Raw genomic sequence first — 7062 nt, 5'->3', positions numbered from 1 at the left:
ACTGCAAGTGGGCATATGAGGGTTTGCTTCTAAAAGTTGTACCTCATCGACCAAGGGTTCATATTTACTATGCCGAATATGACGACGCAGTAATACAGGTCCTGGTACAGTTAGTCAAGAGGGTAGAGAATGACCACTAATGACTTCCGTTGGAAGGGAAATAGTCTCTCATGAGGAGTGGCATCAGTTGCAGTACACAGTAGAGATCTGATTCAGTGTAATACTTTGGGAAGTACAGTCTCCAACGTTGACTCTTTTAGAAGCCATGGATATAGTTTTCCATATAATGCCATTGTATTGCTCACATTGTCTATTTCCTCGAGGGTTGTAAGTAGTTCAGCTAGTTGCTATGCCTAAACTTGTAAGAGACTCCCATAGGTATTTTGATACAAATGAAGTTTCTTGATCAAAGTGGATGTATGAGGGTGTCCCAAACATTATAAAAATTTGGAATAAACATTCGATTACTACATTAGTAGCTATATTTGCACAAGCAAAAGTAAATGGAAAACGTGAGTACTCGTCCACTATTACTAGTAAGTACCGGTTCTTCAATGTAGATGGGAGCGGTCCTTTGAAATCTGTGTTGAGTCTTTCCATTGGCTGAGTAGTTTTGATAAGAGGGGTTGAGTTTGGAGAGTCGACCTTGGTTTCCATCCTGCACATATGGGGCATTCGGCACACACTTTCTTGATTTCTTCTATTTTTGAACTTTCACAAAATGTGCTATTCGTGTGATTCCTGGGTGGCAGAGAAATATATGGATATCTGATAGTTTAGCTTTGTTGTTGATGGCTCCACAAGCTCGTGAGAGTGAGTCAACAGAAATGTTTTTTCTTCCTGGCCGATACATGATATCATAATCGTAGCATCTCAATTCCATTCTCCACCTTTTAATTTTATTGTTTTTAATTTTTCCCAGTCTTTTTGAATTGAACATGTAGTTCACTGCTTCTTGGTCAGTAACAATTATGAAACGCCTGGTAGATAGGTAGTGTGACCACTTTTTGCTTCCACAATAGCATACGCTTCTTTTGCGATGGAAGCATGTTTGCGTTCAGCGTGAGTAAGAGACCTCGAGAAAAAGGCAACTGGTCGACCAGCTTGATTGAGAGTGGCCGCTATAGCAGTATCTGAGGCATCAGTTTCAACCACTAGATGAAGATCTTCATTTATTGAATGGAGCACAGCCTTTCCGATTTCATCTTTGATGTTATTGAAGGCCTTCTTAGATTCTGTGTTGATGGGAAAAGAGTCATTGTTAACAAGAGGTTTTATTTTCTTGGAAAATTTAGATATCCATTGCGAATAATATGAAAATAATCCAATGACTCGACTCATAGCAGCCTTGTCTTTCAAAAAAGGTACTGCCTTGAGTGGTCGTAGTCGTTCACCATCTGGTTTAATTGTTTTGTGAGTTATTGTGTTACCAAGGAAATCTTTTGAGGTAATTGACAATATGGACTTTGCTTCGTCGAAAGTCAGGTTATGGACCTGAACAACTTTCTGAAATTTTGCAAGATTTTTGTCATGCTCCTTTTGCATGAACTCCCTGCAACTTATGTTGCTTGATGATGTTGTCCATCAATCTTTGGAAACATTAGTGATGCCAAACGAAACTCTACAAAACTGGTATAATTTTTCGTTCGCCTCAAAGGCAGTGCATATTTTCTCTTCCTCTCGAATGGGTATCTGGTGACACGCACTCGTTAAATCAAGGGAGCTGGAAATTTCAGCAGCAAGATTATCCATCCTTGGTAGAGGGTAAGCATCTAATGATGTGAATCTATTGATTGTTCGACTGTAATCAACAACTAATCTTTTTCTGTGATGCTCACCAGTAACTATTAAAACTTGGGCTCTCCAAGGTGAGGTACTTTCTCCAATTACTCTTTCTCGGAGCATATTCTTAATTTCTGCCCGTATAAATTGTTTATCTTGATTTCCAAACCTCCTAGATTTAGTGGTAATAGGTTTACAGTCCAGAGAATGGTTTGCGAAAAGAGATGGTGTTTCTACTAAAGCAGACTGTACACTGCAGGAAATAGAGCTAGGGATTTGGAGACTTCCCTTATGACCACCAAAGTTAAAAGAAACACTAGAATACTGCCTCATGAGGTCTCGGGTGAGAATTACATCACTGCAAAGATCCGGTAAAATTTACAAATTTTGTGTTAGTGTACCACTGTAACGTGATCGACCTGAGGGAGCGAATTGCCCTTCATTGGGGAGCCGGCTATGCTAAGATTATTTTAATAGCTCCCGGGTAACAGCGGATATCCCAGAGATTTAAAATAGAGGATATACATATATTTTTATTTCATTGTCAAAATAGATATATTTACTTATTGTTTGGAAGTCAGAGATATATTTTGTTATTCAAAATTGACGACAGAAATCTTGGAATATTAACTGGCATTGTCTGGCCTTGACAAACTCAGTGCCAGGGGTTCTGACTGACAGCCGATGACCCGGGGGGGGGGAGGCATTGGAATTAGATGTTGACTTGTAATCTCAGATTGCAAGCTAGCGATATGACTGAAGTGCACACCCGCAATCTGCGTTTTTCTGTAAGTGCGTGGCGTGATTTGATTGGCTTAGGAAATCATCTCCCCCACACCTGACTTTACTATATCGTGCTAGTGTCGCACGAAATTGGCCAGTTTCCAGCCAGAGTTTGTGTGTGGAACTCGAAGTAACAATACCACTCCTTGAGACGTGACCCCTCCTCCAAATTGTCTGAGACCATCTGTGAAGAGAAGAGAGATTTGAGGCTTAAAAACTTACTAAGAACTTCACGTGTACATATATGTAAAAAGTCTGTAAACTTTGTGAAATTAACCTTTCATAGAATAGAACTCAAGCGTCTGTTGTCTTTCTTGCCTGCGTGAGTTATGTTATTCGTTTTCAGCATACCACATTCAATGTGATGGCCTCCAGAAGTACGAAGATGACACGAGCCAAGTTTTCAAAGATCAGGGGGTGTTACACCACTCACCTTGTAAATTGATGTTGATGGTACACTGTTCTATCACCGGAGCATTAAGTGACAAGGAGGCCATAAGTACCCTTATTTTTCTTAACAAAGTCTTTCAAGATGAAGGCTCCAGAGCTCCCAGTGTCTATCATAGCTGTTGCCTCAGTTTTCCTGACTAGAATGTATACAGAAGTTGGTTTTAAACTACCCGAAGAAGAAGCAGATGTATTTTCAAAAAAATTGTTTTTCTTTGTTGGTAGATCAGACAATATGGACATTAGTTTGTGTGATTGTGTAGATGCTGACGTGGCTTGAGATTGAATGGAGGCAGATGTAGATTTCTGAGAATTTTGACACGTCCTTGTGAAATGACCTTTAACATGACATTTTTTTACAAATGGCGGACCTCGCTGGACAAAATTTCCGATCGTGTCTGGAATACCCGCAAAAAAAGCAAGTATTTAGTTTTTATGAAAGCAGAAGTATCACAAAATTCATCCTCAGATTTATCATGATAGTTTTGTTCATCATTAACAGCAGCCACCGCGTCATAAGAATTAGTGTAAGATTCAGAATATTTCTGTGCTAAATAAATAACTCTAGCTTGGTCGATGGCCATATTTAAATCAAGTGTTCTATTCTCAAGCAATCTCTGCCGAATAGAGTTGGAAAGTAAACCAGTAATGAAGGCATCTCTGATGCAAGTGTCTCTGTTTTCAATTGCATTAACTGCTTGAAAGTCGCAATCTTTAGCTAACAACAGTAGCAATTCTACATATTCGTCGATGTTTTCATTGTCTTTTTGCTTTCAAATTGAAATGAGATGTCTAGCGAAAATTTTGTTAGTAGGTTTTATATATAAATCACTAAGACGATTCAGAGAAGAGGCATACGTCGTATGTTCTGCGATGTATTCGTATACATCAGGAGAAACATGATTTATCAAAATGTCTAACCTATCAAGATTAGTTGTGTTCTCGGTAGTTCTTCGTATGAGAGACGATATAGTTCGAAGCCAATGATTAAATGTTTTGTTTGCGGCGTTCAAGCTAGGAGAGATATCCAGACAATTAGGAGTTAAAAATTTGTCCATACTTTTGGGGGGGATTAGTTCATTAAATTGTTGCAAAGTGAGAACAAAAGACACGTTTACCTAGAATAAAGATTTTAATGAACTAATAGAAAATACTGGAGAGTACCTATTTACTATGCCTCCCCACGGGACAGAGTTAGACACCAGGGTCGTTTTTTAACGTGGAGAAAAGATACAAAAATAAAAAAAATTGTCTCAGTCGTGAAGGATTTCTCCTCCACCGAAAGAGAACAAGAAATAGAAGTGCACTCTGCACTGCAGCATCTGAAGAACAGATACTACACTTTGATCTTGTCCCGAAGGCCAAGTAAATAATAGTATATTGAAAATACTGGAGAATATACAGCAAGGGGAGATAATTAGACAACACCGTAAACACAAAATACGAGAGTTTTAATATTACGACAGTAGCATTTTATTATCACGAGTGAATGTGGCAGAAATTGTAGTCATAAGCTACTTAAGATAATGACTGTCAGGGTAGATGTATTGAATTTGTATGTGGCATCTGTTGTTGCAAATCTACGGTACTTTGATCCAGAGGGGAATTTCTTCAATCAAACTATTATATATATGGTAACAATATATACGGGACTTTTTTCCAAATTAATTCAATATAATTACATATTAAAAAAAAAACTCATTTAAATTTTGCAGACAAGTAGTTTTCAAGATATAAAGCCTGTATTATGCACTGTAATTCACTGGCTTCCATGTTTGTACACACATGCGATAAATAAATCCACTTTAGTGTTATTGACACTGCCCCCCCCATTTTTTATATAATATTTGCGGGTAGGTATACTAACAGCGAATATCACAGTTAAATTTGGGGCAAATATTTTTTCACCTCCCACCCCTTCAAATGAGGTGTTTATTCCGAAAGCTATTCCTAGTATGGGGAGTTTGGGGTGTTTATTCCAAAAGCCCTTCTTAACATGAAATTACTCAAGGAAGTGAAAAATGTCATTTTGTTTTACACGCATGCACATTAGTAATCTCTCAAAAAACTGATAATACTTGATGATTTCAATGCAAGAATGAAAAGTGACTACAAAAACTGGGAAGGAGTTCTCAGAAGGCAAGGAGTTGACAAGGTTAATGACAATGGATTACTATTTCTCGGCAAATGTGCAGAGCACAGCCTCTGTTTTACTAACACCTACTTTACGATGGCTGAGAAATATAGAATCACATGAATGCACCCAATGTCTAAACACTGGCACATAATGAATTTCATCATTGTACATTGTTATATTCTATGTATTGTGGGCGAGAAATGCATATGGTTGCAAAAACAAGAATACGATAACTGAGTAAGTTGAACATATATTTATTTACCACAAATCAAATAATGTATTGTTTGAATCCTTTCCCGGCATCTATAATAGCCACAATAAAGTCTTGTTAAGGTGTAAGGGTCGTCTAGAGGTGAGAGCAAGGTTTAGACATGGCTTGTCTGTTAAGACATGGTTGTTCTGTGACGCGGGGTATAGGTGTGGCTTGTCTGATTGTGACATTGTGGAGATGACGTGTGATACAGCAACTATCGAATAAACACAAAAGCACACAATAAAATACCCTTCACTTTGGAATAGAAGATCCTGTAGCGACTGCGATTTTCCGGTCGGCCACGTGTTCCTCTTATTATTTCTCTTCCCCCTTTCTTTTCCGGAAGTTCCGCCCGGACTATCCCGCAGATGTTCAAAATCCCCTTTTCTCCACACTCGAGATGACAAAAGCTTCCGCTTCTCGCATCAGGGCAAGATCTCATCTTGTAACAACATCAATGCAACATCAGTGATGTACGGGTGACACACATGAGAGGTGCTGAATGCTCGACAGACCACAAACTTGTCAGAATCATAAGGATGCTGCATATATCATCATCTCACAGAAACAAGCCCAAGCTTGCTGGAACTTCATTAAACATTGCTCTACTAAAAAATCCAGCCTACCTTCGAAAATTTCAACAGCAGCTCGACAACAAACTTCAAGATGGTTGTTTGTCAAATCATGGTATTGCAAAATGGTACTTATTCAAGGAGGCCATTTCTGAAACTGCTAAGGAGGTTCTTGGGACAAAGACGAGAATTCATGGAGACTGGTTCGATCAGAATGATGAACAAATTAAGGAAGTCCTCAAAGCAAAGAATAAGGTCATATTGAATGGCAGAAGGATCATTCCTCTCAATCGAAGTGCATAATTTTCAAAACTTTACAAGCCAAAATGTAATGGGATCTACATAAAATGCAAAACAACTGGTGGAAGGAAAAAGCATCTAAAGTTCAACAGTTATGCTGACACACACAATGAAAAAAGATTTTGATTCACTAAAGACATTCAATCCCAGGATGTTTTCCCTTACTATCTTTGGGTGGTTCATCTCTAATCAAAGATCAAGAAGGATCGAGTAAATGCTGGCAAGAACATTTTAAAAATCTGCTCAACCGGCCATCTTCAGTCAACACGGAGGTTCTCAATCAGATTCCTCAGCAACCAATGCAGGATACACTTCCTGAGCAATGGCAGAAATCAATAAAGTAATCATTCAAATAAACTCGGACAAAACGGCTGGAAAGGACGCAATACTTGCTAAAATCTATATAAGGCATCAGGCCCAAACACATTTAAAGTGTTTCATAAATTACTGTAAAGAATTTAGGAGGAGTAAAAAATATCAGACGACTTTCGAGATGCCTTGATCATCTTCCTTTAAAAGAACAAGAGTAGCAAAAGTGATTGCGGAAATTACAGAGATATATCACTTCTTTCCACCCTGAGGAAAATATTCGCCAAAGTCATTCTCATTTGACTCGTTACTGTTTCTGAAAAGAACTTTCCAAAAGCAAAGTATTGTTTTAGACCTTCAATAAGCACCGCCGATATGATTTTTGCCAGGAGACAACTTCAAAAGAAGTGTATAGAACAAAATATGCCTTTATACACTGCTTTCATTGGCCTTACTAAGGCTTTTGATACAGTGAGCAG

Source organism: Euprymna scolopes, chromosome 21 (assembly GCF_053919585.1).
Source record: "Euprymna scolopes isolate OS-2025 chromosome 21, ASM5391958v1, whole genome shotgun sequence".
NCBI lineage: Eukaryota > Metazoa > Mollusca > Cephalopoda > Sepiida > Sepiolidae > Euprymna > Euprymna scolopes.
Note: the sequence above shows the minus strand (reverse complement) of the source record.